Source organism: Eumetopias jubatus, unplaced genomic scaffold (assembly GCF_037043125.1).
Source record: "Eumetopias jubatus isolate StellerSeaLion01/CBP00866 unplaced genomic scaffold, mEumJub1_p1.0 scaffold_14, whole genome shotgun sequence".
NCBI lineage: Eukaryota > Metazoa > Chordata > Mammalia > Carnivora > Otariidae > Eumetopias > Eumetopias jubatus.
The window spans coordinates 89314450-89326960 of NW_028274820.1; the positions used below are offsets into that span (position 1 = coordinate 89314450).

A 12511-nucleotide genomic window follows, 5' to 3' on the forward strand; every position below is an offset into this window, starting at 1 on the left:
TAAAAATGGCTTTTGAAAACATCTAAATTACAGAACCAGGATATTTATATAGCCTCAAAGTATCTCTCCCAAAGTATTTCTTAATTACTATGGAGGTTTTGACAGAAGTCCACAGATGCCTTGATGCTTGTCCCTCCAGGAGGCAAAACCTAATTCCCCTGCCTTAGAGTGTGGGCTGGACATTGTGACAAACCCCTGGAAATGGAAAAAGGGTAACTTTACAGTGGAGAAACCTGATAGACACCACCTTGCATGTGATCAAAGTTTACATCACCAGTAATAAGACCTATTGATATCATGTATCCCCTGATGTGATAAGATGAGAAAGGCACTTCACCTCTGTGGTATTCTTCGCAAAAATCCATAACCACCGTTGAAATCCTGAGAAAACATCAAAGGAACAAAATAACTGGTGAGTACTCTTCAGAAGTTTTGAAATGATGAAAGACAAAGACTGAGGAATTGTCATAGATTGGAGGAGACTAAGACATGACATCTAAATTCAATGTGGCAGCAAGGGATTAGACCCTGAAACAGAAAGAGGACATTAGTGGAAAAACTGGGGAGATCAGAGTGGAGTCTGTAGTGGAGTTAACAGTATTGTACCAGTGGTAACTTGGTTTTATTAAAGACACCATGGTTAAGTAAGAGGAAGTAGGTGAAGGCTGTACTGTCCTTGCAACTCTGGTGTAAGTATACGATTTTTTCAAGATAAAATGTTAAAAAAAAAAATTAGTGCTTGGGAAGAATCATACAGGTGTATAACTTTATTCAAAAGAAATGGTATGCTTTGTACTATATCCAGTTGTGTTTAATGGAGAGAATCTGTATGATCAGTGTAATTAAAAATTTGATTAATGAAATTTTGCTACCATGTGAAATTTTGACTTACTATCTCTTGTTACCATTTTAGAGCAATTCTGTTACACATTTTCATTGGGCTGTTTTTTCTTCTGGCAGATCAGCTCTTAACACTTTATTTGATGTTCATTTGAAAATACGCACATGTAGGGGTGCCTAGGTGGTGTAGTCAGTTGAGCATCCGACTCTTGGTTTTGGCCCAGGTCATAATCTCAGGGTCCTGAGATCGAGCCCCGTGCCAGGGTCCACGCTCAGCACAGAGTCTGCTTACGATTCTCTCTCCCTCTGCCCCTCCTCCACATTCTCTCTCTCTCTCTCTATCTCTCTCTCTCTCAAATAAGTAAATAAATAAATCTGAAGAAAATAAAAATTTAAAAAATATATGCACATGTAACAAATACCTTTTCATTTACTGTGGAAGAAGACTGTTACATCAAAATGGCTGAAATGGAAGCTCATGAGAAATTTAAAAATTTATAAGTTGGATAAATGATATAGAAGTCAGGAAAACAAGTCTGTTAAGCATGATAACAGCCACGCTATTAGAATAATTAGGGAATGTTACAAATCAGCAGTTTCCAACACTTGACATATATTAATTGATTTAATCCTCACAATTAAAACTTACAACCTATGAGATAGTTGTGGTTATTATTCTCATTTTAAGATGAGGAACTTGAGACATAGAGAGGTAAAGCCCAAATTTTAACAAACTACAAACCGCCCATTTTGCCCCATTTCTGAGAATTCGCATACCAGGTTCATACCGTAACATTTACTAAAGAAACACCCAGGTCGCTACACGTGGCTTTATGGAAGAGGAGCAGAGCCTGAGCAATTTCATGGGCCACCTTTCTCATGCACACATTATAATTTCATTACCTGCTAGTTCTGTACCAGATGTTAAGCAGTGTTTACCATCAGACCCTTTTACCACCTCCTGGGGGCTGAGGCTCTCAGTCAGAATGACTCAAAAGCTACACCTGCTGGGTCCCAGAGCACATTATATTCTCAAGCACCAGTACGCACTTTTGAAGGAAAAGAGTTGGTCCGCACATGGCGAAGGGATGTATGGATTTCCCTTCTGTGCCAAACACCATGAAATGCTTTTCTTTAAATAAGTTGGTGTCCTGATCTTTCAAAGATTTTGTCATTCTGTGAAAGGGGGGACTAGTGTGAGGACCTGATTGAAGACTGCCCTTCCCACCTTGATTTCCTGAGCACTGTGACTCTTGAATGTCATCTCTCCTCTCCTTTCACTCCTGTCTTTCTTTGTGGGGCCTCGCTTCTCCTTCCCCGTGTTTTGATATTATGGGGCTCATTCCAGCTGACACATTTTGTTAGAGTTATCAGACACATTAGAAGGAGTAAAATCACTGTGAGTGTGATTCTTTAAGGTCAACAGGCTTACTTTTCAAAGATAGCACTCCTTGATTGCTCTGCTTGGGGCATAATTGATCAGTATCCAGTTTGCAGCGTATTCTACGTCTGACTTGTTAATTTAACTCACAGTGTGCCGATTTCATATGCAGTGTTGGCTCATCTCCCAGGGTTCAGGATCTAACATATATATTAAACTCTCAAAAGGCTGGCAATACAAGAATGAATGGTTTATAATTTGCTCATCTGAGCCATTATAGCTAATATCTGTAACTTTTGAATCAAATAAAAACACATGGTGATGATTATTCTTTCTCAATGATCGTTAAATATTGTTTAAGGTTAGAATAATTTTCAGTAGAATCCTTTCCTTATGTGAAAGCCCTGCCTCTCGTACAGCTTTATGGTCTCTGCACAGCACGCTCTCTTACCGAGTTTTGGAGGCACTCATGAGATTTTAGGCATTCTTGAATCAAGAAAGGCAGTTTTGCCGGTTTTGTTAAAATAGCTGTCATTTTTATGACACATCACTCATATGGGAAAAAAAATCAGCTAATATATATTAACACCAAAATATGGGTATTTTACCTATCCATCTACACATCCAGAACATAAGGATATAAAATAAAATACGTAGAAAACCAGAAATTTGACCCACCTTTTTTTTTTATTATAATTAAAACATAGCATATTAAGCAAATGATCCCAATGTGCTCCCAGGTTTCTCTATATGTGTTTAGCAAGGTGTCCTGGATCATTTTAGTAAGTCACAAAATCACATTTGCTATTTTAAAGATGTATTATTCTGCCAATATAACACGGGTGGTTTATCCAATTAGCTGAGACACCTCTGCTCTAACAAACTTGAATTAACAGATGCTACTTAGCACACAGAGGACAAACCTGTATGAGACTGCTCATAGCTCTGAAGAGATGCCTCTAGATGTCATTATCATTCTTCTGCCTTTGGCAGGACTGCGTGTAAACTATGATACAGTGTTTTACAAATGAAAAATAAAACATTAATCCTTCATGATAATATACTGAATTAAAATTAATTTAAAATATACTTAAAATGCCAGAAAACTTTATTCTTTGGGTTTTAATGCACTCCTGTAACTTTGTAAAATATGAAAAAGTAATGGTTTAACTATACTATTACAAACTTGATATACTTACAAAAACAAAGAATTTTAGTACAAAGTTACCGTATTAATATTTGATTTTCAACTTTAAGAATTGGTAATTTGAAAAATACCAAATTACCTCAACTTTTTAATGGTTGGGTTTGATGAAGTAGCAGTGATTTTGCGTGATATGAGACATATGTGGGTCCTAGGTTGAAGGAAATGGGGAAGAAAAAATATTTGAAATGACCACATAAAAATAAAAGCAAGGGACTTTGATTTCTGGCAAGGTTGAGAGCTAAAAGGTCTGGAAAATTTACCAGTACAAAGCAGTTAGAAATGCTGGATGTAATGTAATAAACTTCCTTTTAAATGTATTGCTGACCTTGTTAGTAAGAGGTCTCCTGGGGATGAAAATAAAGAGAAAACTAAAAACCAGAGCAGTAAACTGATACTGATACCACAGCTGCTTGGGGGCATTTGTCAGTCTCAGTAACCAAGAGGTTTGAGTTTTAACAGCTGCATCACTACTGGAGACGGGACCTTGGGCCTGTACAAGAGGGGATTTTAGAATTAAAACCATCCTATGAAGCATAGACTTTTTAAAGGGTTGTAACTTTAGTAAAAGACTAGAAGAGAGAAAAAAAAAAACCCAACAACTTATCAGCAAAGACAGATAACAAGGAAATTTGTCCTGGCAAAGCCAACAATTCTTCTCTAGAAGAATATGCCATTAATTTAGGCCTTGGTTCTTCCCATGGATAAAATTGCCTAAAACATGAATTCACACCCTTCAATTACAGAAATACACAGGGGATATGTAACCATGAGCTGGAGTCAAGCAGAAGCAAAACACAGTTGAATTCGTTCCCGATAATTTTAGAAATGGGATTACTAGTTACAGAATATAAAAATGGGTATGTTTCAAACATTTTTAAAAAATTTACATCAAAAACATAAAAGAGTGAGATGCTGTCCAAAAAAAAAGTTTAGGCGGTCTTGATAAAGAATCAAGAAGACTTCCAGGAGTGAAAATTTTAATCGTTGTATTAAGAATTTAGTTCATGGTTTAGATATCAGATTAGGCACACAAGAGAATTAGTAAACTACTAAACAAATCTGAAGAAATAATTAAAAGGCAATGTATAAAGACAAAAAATTTAGAAAGTATGAAAGAGGAGTGGCTTTTGTACAAAGGCTGCCAGTTCTTTGATGCTCCTCCTGTCTTGATGTGGAGTCCATGCCCTTGAAACTGGGCAGATTTGTGAGTGAACCAAGAGTGTGGTGTAAATAATATTATGTAATTTTTGAGGCTAAGTCATAGAAGGCTATATAGCTTCTATCGTTTTCGCTGGAATGATTGTTCTTGGAACCCTGAGCTGACATTAAAGAAATTCAATTACCCGAGGCTACATTGTTTTGAGAAATATCAAACAAGACAGAGTCCAGTCCCAGTTCTTCAGGTGACTCCTAGTCACTTTGAGTGTTGCCCTTTGAGGTCTCAGACATCATGGAACAAACAAACAAACACAGTCCATCCAGGCTCTGCCCTGTTAGAATTCTTGACTCACAGGGATGCCTGGGTAGCACAGTTAAATGTTCACCTCTTGGTTTTGGCTCAGGTCATGATCCTCAGGGGCATGAAATTAAGTCCCATGTGTGGCTCCACGCTCAGCTCAGGAGTCGGCTTGAGATTCTCTCTCCCTCTCCCTCTGCTCCTCCTGCTCATTCTCTCTTTCTCTCTCTCTCTCTGCAATAAATGAATAACCTTTAAAAAAAAAAAAAAGAATTCTTGACCCACAGAATGGCAGTTGTTAGTAAGTTTTGGAGTGATTTTTTATGCAGCAGTAGGTAAATGGAATAGGTAAGACAAGAAGTTCCAACAAACGTATAAACAAAGTTCCAGAAGAACATAATAGAAAGAATGGGAGAGAGGTAATATCTAAGGATATAGAAATTGAGAAATTTCTAGAATTGATAAATATGGCACGAATCCTTGCATCCCCGAATCATAACGAATTCCAAGCAGGAAAGATGAAAGAGACCCATACCTTAACGCAGCAAAATACAACCCTAGAACACCAAAGTCAAAGCTAATACATTAAAAGCAAACAGAGAGGGGAAAAAAAGATGACTTAGCAATGAAGTACAACCTGCATTGCTCAGTATAGTTAAAAACTGGAAAAGGTCTGTTAATCCAGAGAAGGATTAAAAAATACATGGTGATATGTTACAACAATGAAAAGCTACCCAGACTATCCAGCAGTAAACAATAATTGAACAGGAACTGTGTACCTCAACATGAATCAATCAATTTCATGTTTGAAGAAGAATATAGTATGATGACATTTATATAAAGTTTAAAAACATGACAAAAGGTACATGTGTCTCTGTGTATTCTTTAGTAGTCCATACATGTATATAAGATAAAGGCACCTAGTTCAGAATGACAAACATTAAAATCAGTGTAGTGACAAAAGAGTATGATTGGAGAGGACTGCACTCCAGATTTTAACTCCAGTGTTTTGTTTTTTCCTTAACCGGGTAGCAGCTTCATGGGTGCTCATTAGTCTTTGTACTTACTTGTGTGAGTATTTTATAATCCAGTTTTGAACAGGAATAAGAAGATTCAATGAAGAGGGTGAATAGGAACTGTGTGACTTCTTGAAGGAAATGTATACTTAGTCTGAAAAGATTTGGAGGATCTAGATTAAGTGAATCCTGTTTACCTCTTGGGTTAAATGAATAGTTAAAACACATAGGAGAAAGATCAAAGCAGGTCTGGCATGAAATCACTTCTACCAGACTGGGAGACTTTTGAACCTTGGCAAGGGGGTGTTAATGAAATGGGTGGGGAGGAGGAAGTAAAATAGGAGATACAGAACTTTATGGCTGAAGTCTGGGAATTGTTTATGAATGGGATATGTTGTTTGATAATGAACAAGGTAGAACTTGAACTTTTATATCATTAATGAAACCGCTGAAAAATCTTTATAGTCTTAAAAATCTTCTGTACTTTGGAATATCTATAATAACAAATACCATGCTTTATTTTGATGAAGATGACTATTTTTCATTTCTTAAACACCTGGCAATCACTGTGATTTGTCAGCCATAAATGAAGGCCTTGTAAGGGTGTAAGGGGTGGGGGGGAGAGACCAGGGAAAGACAATCGGGAAATGAAGTAGTTTCCAATTATTAAATTGTTAAGAATGGTGGTTGTGAGGCCATTACGGGCCATTTTTATTCTTCTCTCTGATGGCACTTTGGTCAAATGGAGAAAAATGGGTTATGGAGATGACAGCTTACTTGGAGATTTCACTTGATTTTCAAATCCCTTGGCAAAACTTTTGCTCAGTCTCTTAGTTGGATCTTTTCTTTGCAAATAGAGACTCATTCAGATTATTGCAAGTGTTATGGCATGTATGTGATGCACTTGGGAGTTCTAAAAAAATGCAAGAGAATCACAGGAATGGTAGTAAACATGACAGAGCTGAGCAGGAGAAAAAAGAATGTGAATGATAACTTGCCCACAAATACTGATCTTCCAGTAAATGACTCAGCTAACTTGCATGCTAGCTTTGCCCTCCTTATAGTTTTATGTTCTCACAGTTTGGGTTCTTTTAAAAATTGGACTTACACATCATGATGCTTCATTTGCTTTTTTCTTTGCCTCATTTTAATTTTTAGCTTTCTAGAAGTAAGAATATGATCTTCTAGCCAGCCTTTCAGTTGGCTGCCATTGGGTGAGAGGCCTACCCTTGGTCCACTTAGCTCCAGCTTGGTGGGATGTAATCATGCTGTAGAACAAGGTCTCTGGGCTGACCCCACGAACAGGGACCATGTGTGGAATAGGTGTACTCAGTGATAGTGGTAGTTACTTGATTTCCTCTTTATGCCCAGCTATATACAGTCAGCAGTGATTTCCATCTAACCAGCTAGCACAAACTGAGACTTAACTGGCTGCCACAGTTTTGATAAATTTGTAGGCAAAGAATGGTACTAAGTTTAATGTTTGGTACTAAGTTAATGGTACTAGGTTTAATGTTTGGTACTAAGTTAATGGTACTAGGTTTAATGTTTGGCTTTCTCTGGTATCCTTACTGTTCCATGTATTTGGAGTGTAAATTACTATGATGGTATTTGCCCCTCTCTAGTGCCTCTTAACACCTTTTTCCCCACACCTTATGACTTGGTTATTAATACAAGTACTAACTTTTCTCCAAGCTAGTTAAATTCTGCAGTCTGGCCTTAAAATAAATTCAGTCAATTGTTCATTATTATTTTAGCTTACCTGGTTACTAATCAGTTGCCAGGAAATGTGACTTAAGGGAAAAAAAACCTATTGGATAAGGGTATTTATTTAACATAAACATTTGTATTAAATCTTAACATACTAGTGTATGAATCTAGGAAACTGTGTGTATGTGTACAGACATATGTAAAATTTATTTTTTAAAGTAAGCTTAGCGGACGTATTTGCCTTGAAGCACTCTTAAAATAGTTGGTCTAGAGTAGAACTATTTAGCATCACTTTACATGCCATTGAACTCAGAGTTAGAATCATGATGGAGGCACCCCGTAATGCAAATAGAAATGTCCTGAGGTCATTGTGTAATTTTATAGGGATCTTCACCAAAGCCAAGAAGAAGGTAGTAAATTTTATTAGCATGATTAACTCTGAAAGAGCTGGCCTTTTTGGGAAGCCAGCTGAAAATAGAATTCTGTGTGTAGGCACACAATATATAGAATAGGCATTATATGGGGTATATATCTACATTGCATTTTTCCTTTGATCAACACAGCCTTTAATTAACTAGAATGAAGTCTTCCACAAGATGAAAATACGTCTTGAAAAAAGTGGTAGCAATAAAACAATACCTTGCAGCTTTCTACTTAGAGTCCCAGTGGATTAGTGATTTTACTTTACATTTGAAATGACAGTATAGTGATGATTATTGCTCCTTTGGGATGGATAAGGAAAGAAATGGTGCCCAATTTTATTAGTCATTAGTATTCTCTGTTGTAAGTGGTATGGGAAGCTCTGGAACTAGAAGAACATGGCCTGAATATATTTTTTTAAACAAGTAAATTATCTTTCAGTATTAGTAAAAATGTCGTTTGTCTGCCTTAGAAAAATAAAACCTTCAGACGTAATTTAGCTTGTCTGTCATTTTAAACATTTCAGAAGACATAGCCCCCTGGTCCAGGCCCATTTTTCTTTGTCAGGAGCTCATGGTTCATTGGTTCCTGGATGAAAGTTTTGACATTTATATTACACTCTGAGTACTTGAGAAACCAAAGGGTGCCAGTTCTTTTGGAATTAAATAATGGTATCTCCTGTACCAGGCAGACATTTGCAATATTCTATGTACGGTCTGAAATTGTTGAATGCCCTCTTTCCTTACATATTTTTGTCATAATACTCTTTATTACTGTTCTTGTTATATTGCTGTTTATTACTGTCCATCTTTATTGTTTCTTCCATATGCAACCCAGTCCTTCTCATGCCCACATTTATTGCTGTAGGTCAAATAGTTAAGAAATCCAGTCGTGAAACTCTGTTTTGATCTCCAGATAAAACAGCTCATGCTTCCAGCCATATCTTGGTGAATAATTCTCAGAGTGGAGTGACTGTTCATGACCATGCTGAAAATCCTTTCCCTGACCATTTTAAGCTTCTTTCTTGAGTGTTCACCCAGCTCCTATCCCATCTCTTGACTCTAGCACAATAAAGTCAGGGACACTGAGTAATCCTGTGGCCCAGTCTTCACACACCAGTCCAGTCCTGAGAGCTGTGATGTATCTATACTTCCAGTTTTTCCAATTACTCCCAATTTTCTTGAAGAGGAAAAAAATCACTTTTTAAAATTCATCTCACAGCAAAACTTTATAAAGATCCTGTTTCTTCTTCTCCTCCTCCTCCTCCTCCTCCTTCTTCTTCTTTTCTTCTTCCTCCTCCTCCTCCTCCTCCTCCTCCTCCCCCTCCTCCTCCTCCCCCCCCTCCTTCTTCTTCTTCTTTCTTCTTTCTTCTTTCTTCTTCTTTCTTCTTCTTTCTTCTTCACCACACAGTCTTTATTTATCTTCCCTCTGTGAAACCCTGAGCCAACTGCTTTCCCTGGGCTGCGTAGGGAGGTCCAGGAAAAGGAACATACAGGGCAGATGAGACATGGGAGGAAGACCTGTGGGAAGGGGACGTGGCTCTATCACATGGGCAAAGAGGATGAGAAAGGCCATCGTCAGGCAAAAGAGTCCCATTGGCTCTGGGAGGGCAAAGCCCAGAATGGTGTAGGAGAAGAACCATTGCTTCAGAGAGGGGTTCCTGGCATCACAATGATGAGCCTCCCAAGATCAGTCCCAGTTCCAGCCCCAGAGCCAGCCGCCCCTACCATGGCAGCCCCAGTCCCGATGAACTTGGCTGCTGTGTCAATGTCCCTTGAAATGGCACTGGTTTGGAAACTGCATCTAGGAATGAGTGAGGTCGGGGGCATGGGGCTGCCCAGCTGCTGAGGCTCTGGTCTGCCAGTGTCTCTGGTGGTTTTAGGACCACTGCAGACAGTGGTGGGCTCAACAGCTGAGACATGCTCCTGACCAAGAAGGGGGTGGAGACGAACTTGGCACAGGCAAACATTTTCAGGGGCTGAGGGGCTGTGGTGGGAGAGCTGCTCCCAGTGCAGAGAAGACAGAGAGGGGCGTGCGGACGGTGGGGGGGATGTGTGGGAAGAGTAAAAAGAAGCTGTAAACATCCTCTTTTCTTCAAGGGTTTTCCAGCAGCAACTTTTCATCCCTTTCTTCCTAGAAATCAGCATTTCTTAATAATATTGTCAATGAATCACATTTGTTAAGCATTTGCCCCATGTCAGACAACGTGCTAACCACTTCACGTGCACTATTTTTACACAAACAAACCTGTGTGGTATGCCCTGTTGAGATCTTTGTTGCTTTGGAGGGGGAAATTGAGGTTCAAAGACTTGAAGTAACATGACCCTCATCACATGGTCAGGAAGTCACGGAGCCATGCTTCAAACCCAGGCAGCCTGATACCAGAGCTTGCTGTCTTCACGGTCATGTGCATTGAAATCAGTAAAAATGTGTGTAATGCTGTCCCTGTCCAGACAGCCATACTGAACTCAGTCTCAGTAGGCCCTAAAAGAGAAGGGCTATAAGAAATGTTTTTTTGTATTATAAGAAGGGAGAAGCAGGCTAGAAAAGCAGAGATAGGGTCTCAGGGAAGGCCTTAGAGAAGAGATTATCGCGAAGGAAAGTTTCAGTGGGTGTGGCCAGATAGTGTAGGATTATTCAAGGCTGAGAAGAAAAGGCAAGTGGTTCTCACAGGGTGACCGATACCCCAGTACCATCTCATCCCCTGGGAAATTGTTAGAAATGCAAACTCTCAGTCCCACCCAGACCTGTGGAATCAGAAACACTAAAGGTCATGCTCCCCAATTTGCATTTTTGCAAATCCTTACAGGTGATCCTGATACTTGTTCAATTTTGAGAACCACTCTAAATGCTCAGAAGGTGAGAACACATGGCTTATTTCAAGAATTTGAATATGAGGGGCGCCTGGGTGGCTCAGTTTGTTCAGTCTGCCTTCAACTCAGGTCGTGATCCTGGGGTCCTGGGATCAAGCCCCTGCGTTGGGCTCCCTGCTCAGCAAGGAATCTGTTTCTCCCCTTCCCCACCGCCAGCTCGAGTTCTCTCTTGCTACCTCTCTCCCTCTCAAATAAATAAATAAAATCTTAAAAAAAAAGAATTTTTATATTATTTTCACCTCTCTCCTTGCAACCAGAAGGAATAGAGTTGTGTCTTCATCACACCTACCTTGCCTGTCTCTGGTTCAATAGTATTTGGGAGAGAAGCAGTTGAAGATATATTCTCTTTTTGTTTTTAGATAAGAAAGTAGACTTTGTGGATAGCAAGAGTCAACATTTCACCCTCAAGAGTTGAGCCTCTTTCCAGTATTATCTAATGGGTGGGTCAAAGCCAACCCATTAACAGCTTGAGTCTTCGTTGATGGTAGTTAAACTGATAGTGACAGCAACTTTTCTGGTCATCAGTATCAATGATGTCCATTAAGTGTCTCCCCATTTTATAAGTTTGACGTGCAATTCTAGAATTATCTGAATTATGCTTATCTGAACAGCTATGTTTGCGTGCATCAAATCCTGTTATAATAAAAGCCAAAGGACTGTCCAGTTTCATTTATTGTACTCAAATGAGGCGGTAGTAAGGATTGCTTGAAATAATAGTTTTATATGAAGATTAACATGTAAACCTGGTTGGTGTGTTCTCCACATTTCAGAGATTATTTGTACTATTTCTTTAGTCATTAAAAAACAAAATATAGTACTGTTCATAGAGCATTTAAAGCATGACAGTGTAAATGTAAAACAAATTGATAGTCCCTCTTAAATTTTGGTCTTTTTTTCTTCATAATCCCTTGGGTTTTTTAATGTTGTTGTAGTTGATACTGTATTGACATAATGTACTAAGTTCTTGAAATTTACTGCTTTTGAACAGCACATTAATCCCCCTCTCCTTTTTTACTGTGTTTCTATTATATTTATCATAATTTTATTTTAATTTATTTGTTTACATGTCAGCCTCCCTTTTTAAACTCAGAAGGCAGGAAGTCTTGTCAGTGTCCCATGCCCAGCCAGGGAATTATTACTAGATTCTTTTTTACTTTTTAAATGATACCACAAATGGCTCTGTCAGTCAGTCATGCACAATATATTCATTTAATAAAGATTTATTAAGCACCAACTTTGTGTATTTACTGCTTTAGGAAATTTATTCTAAGCACTGGTCTGGAATTGGCTGCCTGAGAATTACTACCTAGGGAACATTAAGGACAGACCACATTTCTGGGCCCACCCTCGTCATTCAGATGCTACAGGTGAAAGTCTGGGACCTGGGATGCTAGTATCAGAAAGCTCCCAGTGATAGTTCTAATGTTTCCTTAGGACTGAATGATAAAGAGATGGTCTTTACGTAGACTGGTTAGTCTTCTTCCTTATCTTTTGTCATTGTCTTTTTTTTTTTTTTTAATTACTTGAGAGAGAGTGAGCAAGAGAGAGAGAAAACAAGCAGGGAGGAGGGGCAGAGGCAGAGGGAGGAGCCGACTCCGCACGGAGCAA

At 38.7% G+C, this 12511-nt stretch overlaps 1 protein-coding gene and 1 pseudogene across 2 annotated transcripts in view; one reads left to right on the top strand and one right to left on the bottom strand.

Moving 5' to 3' along the window:
• Nucleotides 1–12511, top strand: part of EXOC4 (exocyst complex component 4) — a 721833-nt gene that overhangs the window by 386003 nt on the left and 323319 nt on the right. The window lies entirely within an intron of this gene.
• On the bottom strand, nucleotides 9444–9999 carry LOC114211603 (ATP synthase F(0) complex subunit C2, mitochondrial pseudogene; annotated as a pseudogene).